General features: G+C 32.2%; 1 pseudogene; it reads left to right on the top strand.

Annotated features, from left to right (window-relative positions):
- Positions 1 to 3,612: 3,612 nt before the first annotated feature.
- Positions 3,613 to 19,787, top strand: LOC107492521 (TPR repeat-containing thioredoxin TTL1-like; annotated as a pseudogene).
- Positions 19,788 to 19,881: the final 94 nt, after the last annotated feature.

The raw sequence follows: 19,881 nt of genomic DNA, 5'->3' as shown, positions 1-19,881 counted from the left end.
AATAAGATGACTTATCAAGCAAATTAAGAAAATAATTATAGTTTTTAATACATTTAGATATTTAAGAGAGACAAAAAAATTATTTTATCAAAATTTCAATAACATATAAAAGTAGTCATCATAATAGATGGTTATAATAATAATACTGGGTGATAATTAATTATGATAGAGTGAAGAGAAGTCGAAAAGAGAATAAAAAGAAAAAGAAGAAAACAAGAAATGAGAAGAGAATAAGGTAATATAATAGTCGCAATGAGACAATACTAGATATGTGTATAAAGAATAATAGTAAGAGAAAATAATAGTATGTGGCATAGGGAGCGAATATAATAAAAATATAAATTAATAATTTAAAAAAACAATGAAATTAAATATAATTTAAGAAATTGAATATAAAATTTAAAAAAATAAAATATTTTTTATTTATTAAAAATATGTATGAAGATAAAGACAGCATTGCATAAAAAAATTATTTCTACTTCAAATTAAATATTGTTGAAAAAATAAATAAATAAATTTAATGATATTTATAAATAATTAAATTATAAATAATGTTTGTAGATTTTTATTTTTATTTTTAAATTTATATATTCCTAATTTTTAATTATTTAACAATTTATAAATAAAAATAAAATTATAAAAATTATTCTCTTCGAAACAATAAAAAAACGGTTAAACAAGTACGATCTGCCAGTATACATGAATGCAAATAACATATTGGTAATTATAAGAGCTTGAAAATTTTCTTACAAACAATATTTAAAGTGTGATTTTTGGGCAAATAATTTGTTTCTTCAAATAACACCTTAATATAAGGACTACTCATTATTCTTGATAAAGTAACATGTAGTTATCCATGAATAAATCTAAGAAAAAGTATAAGATACCAATATATTATCTGTCAACTTATTGCTAATAAGAATTAATTATTATATTTTAAATACATGTATAAAAAGATATGTCCAGAAAATACATCTACAAAAATACTTATATTAGACATATTCATAAAAAAGATATTTTTATTAGACATTTTCATTAAATACAGTCATAAACAAGAGTTGGCAGAAGTTAGCAGAAATATTATTGATAACGTAACGAGATTGTAAATCTAATTATACATCATATTTTATATTTTAGTATTTGTATACAAATTTTTAAGAGAATTTAAATCAAAATTAAATTTTTATAATGATCAATTAAATAAACTTAAATCAAAATCTAATTATAGTTACCACTTATTTTAAGATATGATGTTTTTAAATAAAATTATAGGTACTACAATAATTGTTATTGCTAACCAAAATTTTATTATTCAAAAGATTCAAAGGCTTTTCATATGTACAATTCTATTGTAAAATTATCAATTGAATATCTCTTAAATTAACAAAAATCATCTATTATTTTTTAACCAAAGAATTAAAACTGAAATTGTAGCATTGTGTAATAATATCCTTTAAATTATATATTTAATAAATAAAAAAGACTTATTATTTATAGGTATATCTTAAGTTATAAATCCTTAAATTTCTATCTAAACTATATTAATTATATTTAATATTTTAATATTTTTTATAAATATCGATCAGTGATGCAAATTCTCTTTCTTTTAATATCTTTTATAGAAACACTACAAGAAAGTACTGGAATAGAGAACGATTTTAGCGACCAAAAAAATCGGTTGCTAATAGTGACTAATTTAGCGATTAATACAGAATTTTTAGAATCAAATCAATATTCGTCGCTAAATCGGTCGCTAAATTACATTTAGCGACCGATTTTAGAGACCAATAAATTTAGTCGCTAATCGCAACTGAATTAGCGACCGATAAGTTTTAGCTATAACAAAAATAAAATCGGTCGCTATTTTTTTATTTAGCAATCGATTTAGCAACCAAAACAGAAATAATGTCTTTGGAACGGTTTGTCACAAAAGCGGTCGCTATTTTTTATTTTAGTGACCGATTTTGCAACTGATAGTGAAATAAGGTAGACTACTGTTTGGTCGCTAATTCAGTCGCTAAATTAATGGTCGCTAAATCAGTTGCTAATTGTTAATTTAGCGATTGATTTTAGCGACTAACATAATCAGTCACTAATAGCCACCGAATTAGCGACCGACTAGTTTTATACAACTAGAATATAAACGGTTGCTAAAATCGGTCGCTATGTTTTAATTTAGTGACCGAATTAACAACCAAAACAAAAGAAGAAATGTCCTTAGAACTCTTGGTCACGAAATCGGTCGCTATTTTTTAATTTAGCGAACGATTTTGCAACCGATTTATAGGTAAGTAGAATAACGTGGTTGGTTACTAATTAGTCGCTAAGGTTATGGTCACTAAATCGATTACTAATTTTAAAAATTAGCGACCGATTTTATAAATTAATCAGTTACAAAAGCAGTCGCTAAGTTAAAAAAAATTACCTAAATTACCCAACCTAAACCTAAGCCACCCATACCATTCTCGTCTCCTCCAATTTTCTGCACGCATTGACGTCTCCTCCAACCTAACTGTCGGCGTTGTCTTCTTCGGTCGTCAGCGCCATCTCCGGTCGTCTTTTTCGTTTGCATTGAGGCCAGCTCACGGAAGAAGAAGCAAATCAGATATGTTTCAAAGAGGTAAATAAAAACGCTCTTTTTCTCAAATCAGATCTGTTTTCAGGTTTTGTTTTGTTCTCTGTTTTTGATTTTTTCGTTCTCTGATCTAATCCTACAACCCTTCCAAGAGAAAGAAATTGAGTGCTCCACACACTCTCACTATAAGAAACATTGTAATTATTAAAGTCAAAAATCGACAGCTAGATTTAATGTCGATATTTTTTGACAGTTTTTCGTCGATACAATAAAAAAATAATTAAAAAACATAAATATTAAAATCGATAACAAAGTCATCTATTTTTTTGACGACTTTATCTTATCATCGTAGTGTCAACCGTAAAGAAGGATGAAATTATTTTATCTTTAAAATCGACAGTCTATTTTAATATTTATAATATCGACGTACAATGTCATACATGTACCCAAATAGGAGCCACTTACTATTTCCTCTTCTCAAGCTAAACTTTTTGGAATGCTTTCTGAAGCTTATGTGTATTTCGTCAGAGCTCAGATTGAGAAGGCATTGGGAAGGTGAGTTTCTACTTTCTTCAACTTCAACATGAAAATTAAATGAATGGTGTTAGATTTATTATATAAAATCCACGGTCACGATGTTGATTTATTTTTTAACAAAAATCAACCAGGGTCGATTTTTATCAACAACAAATTACCCTACTCCTATAGTCACAAAAAAAAAAAGTCACCAAAAAATTACCCCACTCATATTAACTCGTTCCCCCGTCGCCGCCGCTCTGTCGTTCAGTTACTCTCTCTCTCTTTTTCTTCTTTGATTCGGTTCTATGAATGAAGATTTTGTATAGAGAAATAGTTAGTTCATAAACCCTAGAAAGCAGAGTGAATTGACATTTCTGTTGCTGCCGCGCTGCTGCATTTCACTTCCTTCCCCTAAGCGCCATGGTTATTCCTTTCTTCATATGCATATGTTTCTTCAGATTAGATCTACGTTCAGATTTTGTTTATATATTGCAAGGAAGCACCTTTGTTACCCTGGGATGGATCTGGATCCGTGTGAGATGCACAAGTTGCAATTGGTTGAAAAGCATATTGCCAAATGCGGAGATGTAAGGAGGATTAGGGATTGGGAAAGTGTTGTTAGAGAAGTTGATGCTGCTATTTAAGTTTTCTTTTCTTTTGTTTAGCTTTTCATGTCATCTGTTGTTTTGTTCAAAATGTCTGAACTGGTTGGAAATTGAATTTACAGCTCTTTATGTGTAGAGCAGAAGCACTGTTGAAGTTACACCAAATTGACGATGTAGAATCAATTTCGATACATGTACCCAAATAGGAGCCACTTACTATTTCCTCTTCTCAAGCTAAATTTTTTGGAATGCTTTCTGAAGCTTATGTGTATTTCGTCAGAGCTCAGATTGAGAAGGCATTGGGAAGGTGAGTTTCTTCAACTTCAACATGAAAATGTCGCCTTGGATATGGTTTATTCTGTTTGGAGAGTGAAAACGGATGATGGATGTATTGCAGGTTTGAGAATGCAGTTAAAGCAGCCGAGAAAGCCAGTCAAATGGACCCTCGGAACGTTGAAGTTGCTGTTTTGGTCAACAATGTGAGGATGGTGGCGAGAGCTCGAGTGCGTGGCAATGATCTTTTCAAATCAGAAAGGTTTACCGAAGCTTGCTCCGCATATGGAGATGGTTTGAGGCTTGATCCTTCAAATTCGGTTCTATATTGCAACAGAGCAGCTTGTTGGTTTAAGCTTGGGCAATGGGAAAGATCAATTGAAGACTCCAATCATGCTTTGAAAATCCAACCTAACTACACTAAAGCTCTTCTTCGAAGGGCCGCATCAAATAGTAAGGTAAACCAGATTCCTATTCTTTATGATGCTCTATTTCTTCAGATTAGATGCTTCAATATTCAGTTTCTGATTTTTGCTCATTGCAAGCACATTTTTTTTTTGCAAAGGTGAAGTATATGCAGGGTCGGTATGTGTGTTGTTTTTTCTGGCCTAGTGCTTGCTCTTTGTGTTGCTCTCTCTCTCTCTCTCTCTAATACGGTCGTAAAGGTTATTTCCGGGCACGGATCATGGAACCTTCTCGAAGCTTCTTCCCTCTTACTGTTCCAATTTTGCAAAGGTAATCGCTTTCATCTAATTCCTTTAGCTCGGTTATTTTATTTTGGTGCTGGTGAATTTATGGGAATTTTTGTTCTGTATCTCTTCATCTCTTCTCTTCTCTGTTAGCGTTCGTCATCTGCTTCTTCTCTTGCCACCGCTCTGCTGTTCTTCGCTGCCAGGTGCAATGCTTTTTCTATTCTCCGCTGCAATTCTTCTTTTATTGTTTCTTTTTATTTTTATTATTTTAAAATTTGATAGTTTGCTTTCTAACTTATGCGTCTAGTACTCTTACTTCCTGGTAAATTTTATTATTTAATTCTATTATAACTTTTTAGTCTTTATTGATGTCAAATGTGTTGCTGCTGCTTAAGTGTTATTTTTACTGAGTTTGCTGCTCAAATTTTGTTATCACTTTATCAGAATGATGTTAGGTGAATTTCATGTTGCTCAGTTTGGACTTTGGAAATGAAAGCTTAACTTAGATTGGTGCCGATGAGTTTTTGCAAATCAAGGAAAAAGGCTCACATATGAATTGAATTCATTTCCATGTGCCGATGAGTTTGAATGGATGGCAATTTCTTAATATACTTCTCCGGCAAAGAAATGAAATAGGGAAGAATTGCATTAACGAAATGAAAAGTAGTATTATCTTTTAATTTCCATTTGTTGTGATTGATTATCGGTTTACTAATAGGATTTAATTTTATGTAAAGTGTTAAAACTTGTATATAGATATCACATTATATATTGTTACATCAGTATTATTTTTCATACCCACTACATGAATGCTCATCTTTGTGAGTGAATCATTTTGATTGCATGAACCTTTTACATTGTCTGTGCATTAGATATCACATTATATATTGTCTGTGCATTAGAATCAACCTCATTTTTTTTTCTTGAAAGAAAGATTATATGTAATGTCTATTAACTGTTGCCTACGCTATTTCTGAGTTTGGATTGGATTTCAATATTGTATATTTCAGTGCATATTAGGGGGGGAAAAAAGGTACAACAAAGAAGCAAAAAGAACCGTTGTTCCAATGCTATTTAACTGCTATCATTGCTGTGTAGTTTGAGTTATTACAGGTTAGCCTAGCTATTTATATATTCAATATTCATTCTAAACTCCCATTTAGTGTTTATTGAAGTTCTCTATTATTCATGTTGCACTCCTAACTCTTGGGATAGGTGGAACTCCGTTAATTAAGTATCGGTCTAAAAGAAGTGGTTTTAGTATTCCACTCCTGTAGTTAACGTAAACACTTTATCTTAACTCTTCATCTATTATAGTTTGTTTTGGTTTTCCTTCATGACCAAGTGATTATAATACCAAAGTTTAACTTAGTTGCCCAAAAGATTCATTGGTGAACCTTGCTTATCTAAGAATTTCTCTTATGTGTTTGAAACTTTCAGGATTTTGGTGTTCTCATGATCCCAACAGTACCAGGGTCTCCACCAAAGCTACAAACAGATCCATCTGAATTAGAAGTTTTTCGAGCAAGGGCATTTAGCTTGCTGTTCATTGCTGGAGTCTCTGGATTTTGCCAGGTTGTTCCTCTCTCCACTATTATATATTTTTTAGAACTAATTGAAGCAATAAGAGGCCTCTTCTTATTTTAATATATCAGCAGGACTTTGCTCTCGTTGAATGCATGGTTTGACTATTATTTCAATTAGTGCCTTCATTATATATATTCCACTAGCCTTGCTTGCTTCATTTCTTTTACGGGCCTAGCTCATTATCATTATTAGGTCCTTTATCTTCTAGATTATTTCAAAATATATAGATGTGCCTTTCTAATATAAATTCATTATTGACTCTAAATTAGGATTTTTCCCTTAAGAAAATTTAATAGCTCTTTTTCTTTTTTTCAAATAGTAGTTTTCAAACTAAATTATTCAGTAAATTGCTTCATGAGAAGGGAAGAGAATATATAATTGACGTGTGTGGTGTTTCTTTTTTTTTTTTCATCACATGCTTTGAATTGAAATAGATCAGGTCATCTGTAGTTAATTAGCTACCTATTTTGTATGTATGGATAAACTCTCGCAGTCATTTTATTTCATGAATTTTCTATATATTTTATGGTCTATATATTTTTTAATTGACAGGATGTGAGGCTTATGAGAAGAGGATATAATGTTATTTTTTGTGCCTTAAAATACTAGTGTAGTACTAAATACGCTTCAAGGATTTGGCCAATTTTAAGGGCTGGGTTCTTGTTCTTATTTTTCTCTTATTTTTATTTATTTTTTTTACCAGAGAATCACTTACAGTTAGATTCCCAGTTATGCTTGCTTGGTAAAAAGAAACTTCTTTGCAGAGGAATAACTGGTTTTCAGGTACTTCCGTTTATTTCTGATTTTTCTGCCAATGAGTCCTTTGTCTTTTCTCCCTTGAAACTCCTTTTTCTCTAATATTAACTGGAATATACACCTTCTGCACTTTCTGTCTCTTTTGGCAAGTCCTTTGCTGTCTCCTTTGATTCATACATGATAGCAGTTTATCAGAAGGTTAAGAATTGTGTGCTTGCTCAATTAACTGAGATTGTAATTTTAGCTTAATATATATCAACATGTCACATCTTTCCCATTTATTTTTGTTCTCTTTTTTCCTTCTTATTTTTAGCTAATTTTGTTCTTCATATGTGAAATTTCGAATAGATTAATTTGACATGGTTAATCGAAAAAAGGTTATCAAATTAGTCCGGTTCATTGTTGGACCTTTTGTATTTTTTGACTATCCAATTGGAGTATTTATTTATAATAAAAAGCTTCTGTATTTATTTATAATAAAAAGCTTTTCCAGCATCTATTTATTTATAATAAATTTAAGCAGGTTTTATTTTATCCTTTTCTTTAGGTTTGAAATTGATTGCGTAGCTTCCATTCTATTTTCAAGCTTTGTAATTATGTGAGGGGCGTCCAACGAGTTAAGGTACTTTATTTTTATTTACTTAATTGTTTATCAATTAATGTTTTATTGTAGTTAAAATGTGATTTGTTCATGCATTTAGTTAAGATGCACTATTACAATGGGACAGGTTATGAATATGAGTCAGAGTCGCAATTGGATGTACAATAGACTAAGACTTGGTCGAAAGGGTTTAACTAGTGAATTTACAAAAGGGGTAGAAGAATTTATTTCCTTTACTGAGAGATCAGCAGATTTGTCAAGTGGACAAATTAGATGCCCTTGTTCTAGGTGTAAAAACAAGGTTTATATGAAGTCTGAAGATGTAATAATCCATCTATATAGGAAAGGATTTGTTCCTGATAAGGCTTTGGACAAGTCATGAAGAAAATTACCCAACTTTATGTGAGATCCCTAATAGGACGGGAGAACTTGGGTTAACTTTAGTAAAGATTGATTGTTGCGTTAATGGTTACATGTTGTTTTATGCGAAAGATTGCAAAGATTTAAAGGAATGCAAGTTTTGTGGTGCACCACGGTATGATGCAAAAATAGTGAATGGAAGGCACAAGGAGATTCCTGTGAAAAGGATACACTACTTGTCTCTTATTCCTAGGTTAAAACGATTATATGCTTCTTTGAGTTCTGCTCCACATATGAGTTGGCACCGTGCACAACAGAGAGAACCAGGAGTACTATGTCACCCATCGGACGGGGAAGCATGGAAGCAATTTGATCTCAAGCATTCGGACTTTGTAGCTGAACCAAGGAATGTGAGATTAGGTTTATGTGCTGATGGATTTTCCCCCTATAATCAATCAGCTACCCCTTATTGTTGTTGGCCTGTGATTGTGACTCCCTACAATCTTCCACCAGAACTATGCATGACCATGCCATCTATGTTCCTGACCTTAATAATTCCTGACCCTATAATCCCAAGGGAAAAATAGATGTTTATTTGCAACCGTTGATAGATGAGTTGAAGTTATTATGGAATGAAGGTGTCATTACATGACATATCCCAAAAGAAGAATTTTTTTTATGAAAGCTGCACTCATGTGGACTATAAACGATTTTTCTGCATATGGCATGTTATCAGGTTGGAGCACTGCAGGTAAATTGGCATGTACGTGTTGTATGAATCAATCAATTACTTTTACTTTAAAACATGGTGGTAAATGCTTTTGGTTTGATAGCCATCGTCAATTTTTGCCTTTGGATCATCCATATCGAAGAAATAAGGTTTCATTTTTGAAAAATCGAATTGTGACAGCTCAAGCTCCGGTTAGATTGTTAGGCGAGGAGGTTTGGCGAAGTGTTTGCAATCTTTGAAGAAGTACAGAAGGTCAATCTTGTTCATGTCTTGGTTTTGGTATTTCTCATAATTGGACAAAATGAAGTATATTTTGGGAGTTACCGTATTGGAAAGACAATTTGTTAAGACATAACCTTGATGTGATGCACATTGAGAAAAATGTCTTTGATAATGTCTTTAATACGGTAATGGATATTAAAGACATGACTAAAGACAATGTGAAGGCAAGAATGGATTTGAAGGAACTCTACCGACGAAAGGATTTGGGCAGTTTATAAATAGGTTAGTGAGATTAAAATGTCAGATGGATATGCTTCTAATTTGCGTAGATGCATAAATATTCGAGAAGAGAAACTGTTTGGGATGAAAAGCCATGACTGTCATGTCTTTCTGGAACGTTTGTTATCAATTGCCTTTGCCAATCTTCAACTCCAAATCTGGAAGCCTATAGCTGAATTAAGCAAATATTTCAAGGATTTGTGCTCCACAATTTTGTAGCCGATAACTTATTGTTGATGGAGCAAAATATTATCACCACCACATGTAAGTTGGAGCAAATTTTTTCTCCAGGATTTTTTAACTAAATGGAGCATTTGATAGAGTATATGAGGGTCTCTGCCAGTCTTTGGACACGAAAGAAGGAGAAAAAGGTATATACAGAATCGCAAAGGGGCGGAAAAGAAGAACGAGAGATTTGGATCAGATTAAGTGCATAAAGGATAAGGATGGAGAGGTGTTGGCTCAAGAGGAAAAGATTAATGAAAAGTAGAAGAGCTACTTCTACGAGTTATTTAATGAGGGACAGAAGACTCTTCCGAGCCTTGGTCGATTATGCACAAGGGAAAAAGATAAAAACTTTGACTACTATCGAAGGATTCGAGACTTCGAGGTAAAAGAGGCTCTAAAGCAGATGAAAAATGGCAGGGCAGTAGGACCTGATAATATCCCGATTGAGGTTTGGAAGGGTCTTGGAGAAAAAGGCATCAACTAGTTAACCAAGCTTTTTAATGAGATTTTAAGGTCAAAAAAGATGCCTGATGAGTGGAGAAAGAGCACCTTGGTACCTATCTACAAGAATAAGGGGATATACAAAGTTGCGAAAATTATAGAGGGATTAAGCTCATGAGTCATACTATGAAGTTATGGGAAAGGGTGATAGAACGGAGATTGAGAAAAGAGACACAAGTAACAAAGAACCAATTTGGATTTATGCCAGGAAGATCTACCACTGAAGCGATATACCTATTAAGAAGAATGATGGAGAGTTATCGTAGTAATAAAAGGAATTTACATATGGTGTTTATTGATTTGGAAAAAGCGTATGATAGGGTACCAAGGGAGGTCTTATGGAAGGTTTTAGAAAAGAGGAGAGTAAGGATCGCATATATTCGGGCAGTTAAAGACATGTATGATGGGGCCACAACTAGTGTGAAGACTCAAGGTGGTGTGACGGAGGAATTCCCTATTGGTATAGGATTACACTAGGGATCATCCTTAAATCCATACCTTTTCACATTAGTCTTGGAAGTACTCACAGAGCACATCCAAGAGCCTGTGCCATGGTGCATGTTTTTTGCCGATGATATCGTCCTTATGGGAGAGTCATGGGAAGATCTAAATAAGAAGTTGGAGTTATGGAGAGAAGCTTTAGAAGTGTATGGTCTGCGCATAAGCCGTAGCAAGACGGAATATATGGAATGTAAGTTCAGTCTGAGAAGAGAAAACCCCAATATAGAGGTGAAGATTGGAGAGATTGAACAGGATGTAAATCATAGGATCCAAGCAGGTTGGTCAAAATGGCGGAATGCATCTGGTTTTATATGCGACAAAAAAGTGCCTTTAAAACTTAAAGGTAAATTCTATCGCATCGCTATAAGACCGGCTATGCTGTATGGTACGGAGTGTTGGGCGGCTAAAGGGGAGCACGAACATAAGCTGAATGTGGCAGAGATGAAGATGTTGAGATGGATGAGTGGTCATACGCGATTGGATAAAATAAGGAATGAAGATATAAGGGAGAGAGTTGGAGTGGCACCCATTGTGGAAAAGATGGTTGAGTCGCGTCTCAGGTGGTTTGGACATGTGAGAAGAAGACCGATAGAACATCCAGTCAGGAGGGTGGACGAGATGGAAGATGGACAAAAGGCAAAAGGCAGAGAAAGACCTAAGAAGACCATCCATGAGGTGGTCAAACGAGATCTACATGTAAACGGTCTCTCTGTAGACATGATACATGACAGAGCACAATGGCGTCGTTTGATTCATGTAGCCGACCCCACTTAATGGGACAAAGCTTTGCTGCTGTTGTTGTTGTTATTTGTTGTTGTTGTTTGTATCTTCCGTATGAAGCAAGAGTGGGAGGTCCAGTCCAATATCAATGGATGTACCCATTTGAGAGGTATAACTTTAATTCAATGCTCTTAGTCATTTAATCTCAATCTTATGGCTGCCACTCTATGCTTACATGTTACTGCTTTAGGTACTTGAATAGATTAAAGCGAATGGTTAAAAATAAATCACGCGTTGAAAGATTTTATTTGTGAGGCGTACATGAGTCAAGAAACCTCTCATTTCTGCACTTATTATTTTGAGTCTCATGTACAATCAATGAGAACTAATTTGGGCCGAAATGATGACGGTGGAGCCATCAATATTCAATTTCCAACTTTATCAATATTCAACCATCGTGGACGCGCATCTAGGATAATTAAGAGCCGATACTTAGAGGATAAAGAGTTGGTTGCTGCACACTTACATGTTCTACAAAATTGTGAAGAAGTTGAACAATACATTGAGTAAGATCACCAAATACTCCATTTTTATATTTTAGTAGTCTTATTTACGAGGTACTTATATATATATGTATATTTATATGAAATTTAGATATTTTGTGAAAGATTTGAGAGGTAAAAATCCAAATATCAGCCAAGATGAAACCAACCGAAGAATAACATTAGAATTTCCAACTTGGTTTGAGAATTATGTAAGTTTCCTACCATTTCTTGTTAAATATTTTCATTTTTGTAAGTTAGTTATTAACACCTTGAATCTTTTCTAGATTCATGATAGCAGAAATTAAGTAATGAATCAAAGTCTACACCATTTGGCATGGGGTCCTAGTAAAAAAGTGCAAAGTTATTCTTGGTATATAGTAAATGATTTTAAGTTTCATACAGAAAATTGGAGTGTTGGTAAAAAAAGCTTTCAATGCTGGAGTTTGTGTTAATGGAGATGATGACGGCAATGAGGAAAGTTATTATAATGGAGTAATTATAGAAATCATTGAGATTGAATACTCTGGATGTGAATTGAATAGATTATTGTTGTTTAAGTATTAATGGTTTGATTGTACTCTTAACCGTGGAGTCAAGATTAATAAACAACTTGGCATTGTGGAGGTGTGTAACACAATAGAATATTTAAGATACGATCCTTTCATATTTGCTCAAAATGCAATTCAAATTTATTATGTCCCATATCCTGAAAAGATAAGAGAAAAGACCAATTGGTGGGGGGTTATCAGAACCAAATCAAGACGTACAGTTGATGATCGGTATACACTAGAACATGCATATCAAGATGAAACAACACCTGAAGAACTTGTAGGAAATGATGAACCATTTGGAAGTTTAAGAGCCGAGGATGGTGCATACGAAGAAGTTCAAGTGAATGAAGTAAATGTAGTTCACACAGATGATGGGGAGTTTGAGTTTGACAATGATTCTGAATATGACAGTAAAGATCAGATGGATATATTGCTTGATGATAATGAAGAAGATAACAATGATGAGAATCAAAATAATGTTGATAGTGATAGTGATAGTGAGGATTATTAGTCTATTGCTACCCCCAAAATCGATGCTTTCTTCTCTTCTTCTCAGCACAGGTTAACTTACTCTTCTCTTCTGTTTTGTGGGAAGGAATTGAATTGTATTTTGATGCCCTTGAGACCTTATGCACTTAATTTTAATTTGGTCTTTCAACTTCATTTCTATTTATTCTGTGTTAGTAGTTGTATGAGAATAAGAAGAAGACAGAACAGAAAGAGAGCAAATAGTATAGGAAGTGGCAGTAGAGAAATAACAGATAGAGATAGGTGAAGAATGCAAAAATCACAGATGAGGGAATATCAATGAGTTCCCAAATCGGTGGAAAAATATAAATTGTTAACTGCTTATTTTAACGTAATTAGATGCCAATCTCTCCACAAATTCCCACTCAATTCTTTTACTACTTCCAAGTGAATAAATTGTTAATTGCTTATTTTACTGAAAAGACCATTTATTTGAATTAATAATACATGGTGGTACTTATTTTATCTGAAATTATGCAGACATTGACAAAAGAAAAGGAAAATAAAAGATGACATCCAACAATAAAATAAAAAAGGTGAAATTGCCACAACTTGCTGAAAGTTTAGAAGAACCAATAACATTCAATTCTACTGCTACTCCATTTGCTACAGTGGCCAATACACTTCCGTCATTAACTCCCAATCCAAGTACCTCTGAAAACGCTCAAATAATGTCAGATCAAAGAGAGCAAATACCTAACAATGAAGTTGAAACCTAAGGCAATCAAATTGGAGTGTTATCTATTCACGCGTCTTCAAATGTTGAGACAAGTCAAAGGAAGCTAAAACTGGATTTGGCAGGAGAATGATACGTTTATATAGAATAAATGTACATAACAATGAAACTACTTATTAATAGAATAAGAAAATAGATACTTATTCAGATACAAATAATAAAGAATATAATGATTGAATAAAAAAATAATTATTATTTCTTAAAAAATAAACAGATCTTGAAAATCTTTATTAATTTGTTTTGAATGGATTTGATTAGTTATTATATCTCAATCTCAATGATATATATTTCTGATTAGTTATTAGTAATTTTTAAGGGTATTATAGCATTTTCTGATAATTACAAATGATTCTTGGATTCTCCTTATTGTTGTATTTTTTTTAATATATCTAACATTTAATCATGACAAACTGTTTTGTTATATGCCATTGTTCATTAATTTATTAATGTCCACTATAAGAAGGTTTCACTCCTTTGGTGCTTGATCGGTTGATGATTTTATTTTGTGTTTTGTGGGGATATATTTACTTCTTTAACAAATTTTTTGGATTTAAGATAAATTTACTCTGTTTTTACTATTAGACAGGGTCTTATCATTCTAAGTTTACTTTCTTAACACTATACAAGACTACAATAATTTTTTTTGAAGTTAATCTCTTATATTGTATTCCGATTGATATTAAGTAATATCTATAGATTTTTATCTTCACATACCGTGACTCATGCAATTTCGGACATTATTAAAGGGCATTACTCTCAACCGTGGCTTTCGTGGAAAAAAATACCACATGCTACTAGGAAATTTTGGTGGGAAAAGTTCGAAGTTGGTTTTAGAGAAACATTTAATCTTTGGTAGATTAAGAATTAGTTCTAAGTTTGAAAAATATAATATATATTAACTTATAACTATTTTTACTTGTGTTCATTATCTAGAGCAAACATCAGTTTTTTCCTCCAGATCTTCATGGGGCTCGAAAAAATTTTGAGAAGCGAGGTGCGGCTTTACTACAAAATTTGTTGGGAAAACCTTGTGTAAGTCATGTCAAACCTCAATGGATAGGAGATGTTGTGTGGGATGCTCTCTATGCTTATTGGAATACTGACACTGGGTTTCTACAAGAGTGCGCAAAAAGTAAAATTGCAGCGGATTTGGAGCGGCTTTTCATACTGCTGGATCAATTTCTGTACCCAATAGAAAGCTAATATGGTGATGTTATAAAAAAACTTAGATCTTTTATGTTATAATTTTATACACTTCAATTGGTGGTTGATACTCATAGGTTTTTTAATTTATATGTTTGGTAGAAAAAATCATTAAAGAGGACTCCAACACAGTTAGAATTGTTTGCGAAGACCCACAAACACAAAGATGAGACATGGGTAGATAAGAAATCAAAACATGTTCAGGTGAGTCTATCTTAATCAAAATATATATCTCTCTGTATGTATTATTTTAATATTGTATTAGGGCTAGTGTTTCAGAACAGCCCTATGAGGCGAAACACTAGCCCTAATGCAGTATTAAAATAATACATATAGAGGTACCCATGTCTCATCTTTGTGTTTGTGGGTCTTCGCAAACAATTCTAACTGTGTTGGAATCATCTTTAACGATTTTTTCCACCAAAGATATAAATTAAAAACCTGAGTATCCACTACCAATTGAAGTGTATAAAATTATAAATGAAAGATCTAAGTTTTTCTATAACATCACCACATTAGCTTTGTGTTGGGTAACAAAAATTGAGCCAGCAGTATGAAGAGCTGCTGCAATCAGATGCTCGATTTAATTTGCTTTGCCCGCTCTTTTATAGAAATCTAGCGTCAGTATTCTAATAAGCATAGAGAGCATCCTACACAATATCTCCTATCCATTGAGATTTGACACGACTTGCACGAGCTTCTTTTAATAAAGCCGCACCTCGCTTCTCAAAATTTTTTCGAGCCCAATAAAGATCTGGAGAAAAAACGGATGTTTGATCTAGATAATCAACACAAGGAAAAAATAGTTATAAGTTGATATGTATTATATTTTCCAAACTTAGAACTAATTCTTAATCTACCAAAGATTAAATGTTTCTTTAAAACCTACTTCGAACTTTTTTCACCAAAATTTTCTAGTAGCATATGGTATTTTTTTCCACGAAAGCCACGGCTGAGAGTAATGCCCTTTAATAATGTCCGAAATTCCATGAGCCGTGGTAGGTGAAGGTAAAAATCTGTAGATATTATGAATATAATATAAGAGGTTAACTTCAAAAAAATAAAATTATTGTAGTCTTGTATGGTGTTAAGAAAGTAAACTTAAAATGATAAGGCCCTATTCTAATAGTAAAAACATAATAAATTTATCCTAAATCCAAAAAATTTGTTAAGGAAGTAAATTTATCCTCACAAAATACAAAACAAAATCTGTTGATGACAACAGATCAAATACCAAAGGAGTGAAATCTTCTTATAGTGGACAACAAATCAATAAATTAATACAAAGCAGTTTGTCATGGTTAAATGTTAAATATATAAAAAAATACAACACTAGGGAAACCTAAGAGACATTTGTAATTACCAAAAAATGCTATAATACTCTTAAAAATTACTAATAACTAATCAGAAATATATATATATATTATTGAAATTAAGATATAATAACAACAAATCAGACCCATTCAAAACAAATTAATAAAAATTTTTAGGATCTGTTTATTTTTTAAGAAATAATTAATTTCTTATTCAATCATTATATTCTTTATTATTTATATTTGAATAAGTATCTATTTTCTTATTCTATTAATAAGTTGTTTTATTGTTATGTACATTTCTTCTATATAAATGTACCCTTCTCCTGCCAAGTCCAATTTTAGCTTCTTTTAACTTGTCTCAACATTTGAAGACGCGTGAGTAGGTAACACTCCAATTTGATTGCTTTCGATTTCAACTTCATTATTAGGTATTTGCTTTCTTTGATCTGACACTGTTTGAGCGTTTTTAGAAATACTTGAATTGGGAGTTAATGACAGAAGTGTATTGGCCGCTATAGCAGATGGAGTAGTGGTAGAATTGGATGTTATTGGTTCTTCTAAACTTTCAGCAAGTCGTGTCAATTTCACCTTTTTTATTTTATTATTGGATATCGTCTTTTATTTTCCTTTTCTTTTGTCATTGTCTTCATAATTTTAGATAAAATAAGCACCACCATGTATTATTAATTCAAATAAATGGTCTTCAGTACAATAGACAATTAACAATTTATTCACTTGGAAGTAGGAAAAGAATTGAGTGGGAATTTGTGGAGAGATTGGCCTCTAAATTACGTTAAAATAAGCAGTTAACAATTTATAAATTGGTTGCCAAATCGATCGCTAAATTAAAAAATAGCAATCGATTTTAGTGACCGATTTTATTTTTGTAGTTTAAATTTATCGGTCGCTAATTCAGTTGCTATTAGCGATCGAATTTATTGGTTGCTAAAATCGGTCGCTAAATGTAATTTAGCGATCGATTTAGCAACCAATATTGATTTGGTTCTAAAAATTCTGTATCGATCGCTAAATTGGTCGCTATTAGCAATCGATTTTTTTCGTCGTTAAAATCGGTCGCTATTCCAGTACTTTCTTGTAGTGACAATACACTTCTTTAATGGTGAATCTTAGTCCTCACATTATGACTATCAACAACAAAATCTTATTCATGATTTTATAGTGGAGAGTTACATTTATAGACAGGAACTTAACCAAATATTCTATATTCATCAACCACCATATGATTTGGTTGATTGACTCCTCCGAAATATTTGACATACACACAGTCATATCTTTATTTTCTTCAACTGTATACAATAAATTTTGTTTTTTGACTCTTCGGAAATACTTTTTTTTCCTTTTCTTGAATTCCAAGAGTACACAATCAATTAATAATTTTTTCTATAATATATCAACAACCTAAAACCTTTAAAGCAAAAAGCACCTGATTTTCTCTCAACCATTGTATTTACTTCATCATAAACCTTACATAGGTCAATTTTCCATTGGATTCAGAATGAATTGGATTCACAATTGATAACAATTATCTAATGTTAATAAATAACCATATATTAATCGATAAAAATTATCTAAACTATTTTAATGATTATAGGGTCATAAAACAATTCAATACTCACATTAATGGACCCGCCTTATTTAATTACCTATTATAACATGCTGGCAGTACGCCAGCACTGCATATATTTCAAGCACTATGTGAAAGACTAAAGTTACTTTGAAAATTGTTCTCAGGATGAAAGTGTATTAGCGTAAATTTGATGCTTCTTTAAAAATAACCTCAATATCTAAACTTCATATCAAAAATTGCTTCTTATATCCGTTGTTATATAATAGATCCAGTTATTCGTGACACATAATAAATAGTACCGCACGAATAATATATTTAAAATATTTTATAATAATTTAATTAATATTAATTTATATTTTTTACTATTTTTTTAAAAAATTATATAATTTTAATATTTTTACTATCATTATTTTATTTTTCAAGGACTAAGACCATAAATTAGCCCAAATCTAAAAAAACCAAACCCTAATTTGCTAATCGATTTAGGCCATGGATTCTTTACTCCTCATTTTATGTAGGAGTACCATTAATCCACTTAAAAATATTTACAAATTGAACCCTATTTTTCTATTTTTAAAAAAATTAATAATTAAAATTTTGCCTTTCTAATTTTGCTTTTTACACCTTTTCCTTTTTCTTTTAATTATAATTCCATAAATTAGAGAGATGTCTCTCCTAAGGCTTTTTTTCCTAGTGTTTGTGTTTTTACTGTAGCTACCACCGTTGCTGTTGCTGCTTGTACTTAGCATCGCCATCACACCACACTTCCAGTCCCTTTGCATTGTTGTGCTTCGTCTCTGCCCCTGTGAACTACTCAAATTTCATTTTAATCATAATTTCAGAGATGAAAGAGATGTATCTGCTAGAGCTTTTTCACTAATGTTCATGTTCTTGTCACATCTCTGCAGACTACACCATCGCGTTGTTGCTACCTGCACTCAGCACCGCCACTACTCCTTCTACTGCCGTCACACCACACTTTCCAGTCCCTCTGCGTTGTTGTGTACTTCGTCTCTGTCCTTGCGAACTACTCAGGTTTCATTTTACATTATTTCGTTTTATTGCTTTTTCTATGACAATTTTTGTGTATTTGGAGATTTTCTGCCGTCTTTGCACCGCTGTGTTTATTTTAAGGGTGGAAAAGAAAATAAAACAACTACTTCACTTCAATGGCAGATTAAGGGTGGAAAAGAAAATGCATTGTCTTAACTAAGCATTGCAATTGACAACAAGCACAATGAAATTTTCTTTGCAAATTTATGATTATTATTAATTGGTGTCTGATTGTGTGAAAATTTCAGATCTGACTTGACTTGAAAAAATTTTTCTGAAAAAAAAAAGAGATTTGTTCCTTTGATTTAACCAAAACAACACAATTCGAATAGAAAGTGCAATTTTTCCTTCCCTTTGTTTTTTATTGAATCATAACTTTGCATCATATCATATGTATAATTTTTTCTTAACAATTTTTCTTATCTTGATATGAGGGGAGGCATTCTTATACTATTACTAGGTTATAATTTCTAGTATTTTAAATTCATTATAATTACCGGTTATTGATGAGAAATTGTTGGTTAAAATTGAAACGACATAATCATTATGTGCACCATTTAAATATAGTTTCATTATATTACTAATAGAAGTACAAAATTTATGTTTTCATGATTATCCAGTTGGACTAATCAGCAAAGAGTGGCTGCAGCGAAGGAAGGTTGGGGTTATAGATTAGTATTCTCAGTGCGGCTGGTAATTTGCCAAATCTATGTTTCTCTCTGTTAGTCGCAACTCTCTTTTTCTCAATCATAATGTTTTGTATGTTTGATCATTTCCTCACAGCTTGGAGTATTTCTTGCGGTAGATGCGTTTTATCTCGGTGTGTAGCAAATTGGTCGCTATATCCAAGATATCAGGAGTCATTAGGGTTACTGTGGTTTGCTTGAACATGAAGTGACTAACCCTTTTGTTTAACAGTGTTGCTAGTCATGGATGAGCATATAGAGAAGACAGTAGGCTAAGAAAACCAATTTTGTGTTCTGATGACCAACCATTGCAAGAGCCTTATAGCATATCTGTCTTTTAGTGGTTTTCAACTTTTCATAGATTTTGAGTTTTTCTCATCTTAATTCTTTTGGTGGCTTGTAAATGCAAGTTTGATTGGGAAGTCTTTTTAATTTCGGGTTTCTTGTATGACAAAATGTTGTCATATTAATTTCAGAATTTAATTCAATATGCTATCTCTTAAATCAAGTACAAATTTACAACAAA

The sequence above is a fragment of the Arachis duranensis genome, chromosome 6 (genome assembly GCF_000817695.3).
Source record: "Arachis duranensis cultivar V14167 chromosome 6, aradu.V14167.gnm2.J7QH, whole genome shotgun sequence".
Taxonomy (NCBI): domain Eukaryota; kingdom Viridiplantae; phylum Streptophyta; class Magnoliopsida; order Fabales; family Fabaceae; genus Arachis; species Arachis duranensis.
This window is presented reverse-complemented; position numbering and strand designations above follow the sequence as displayed.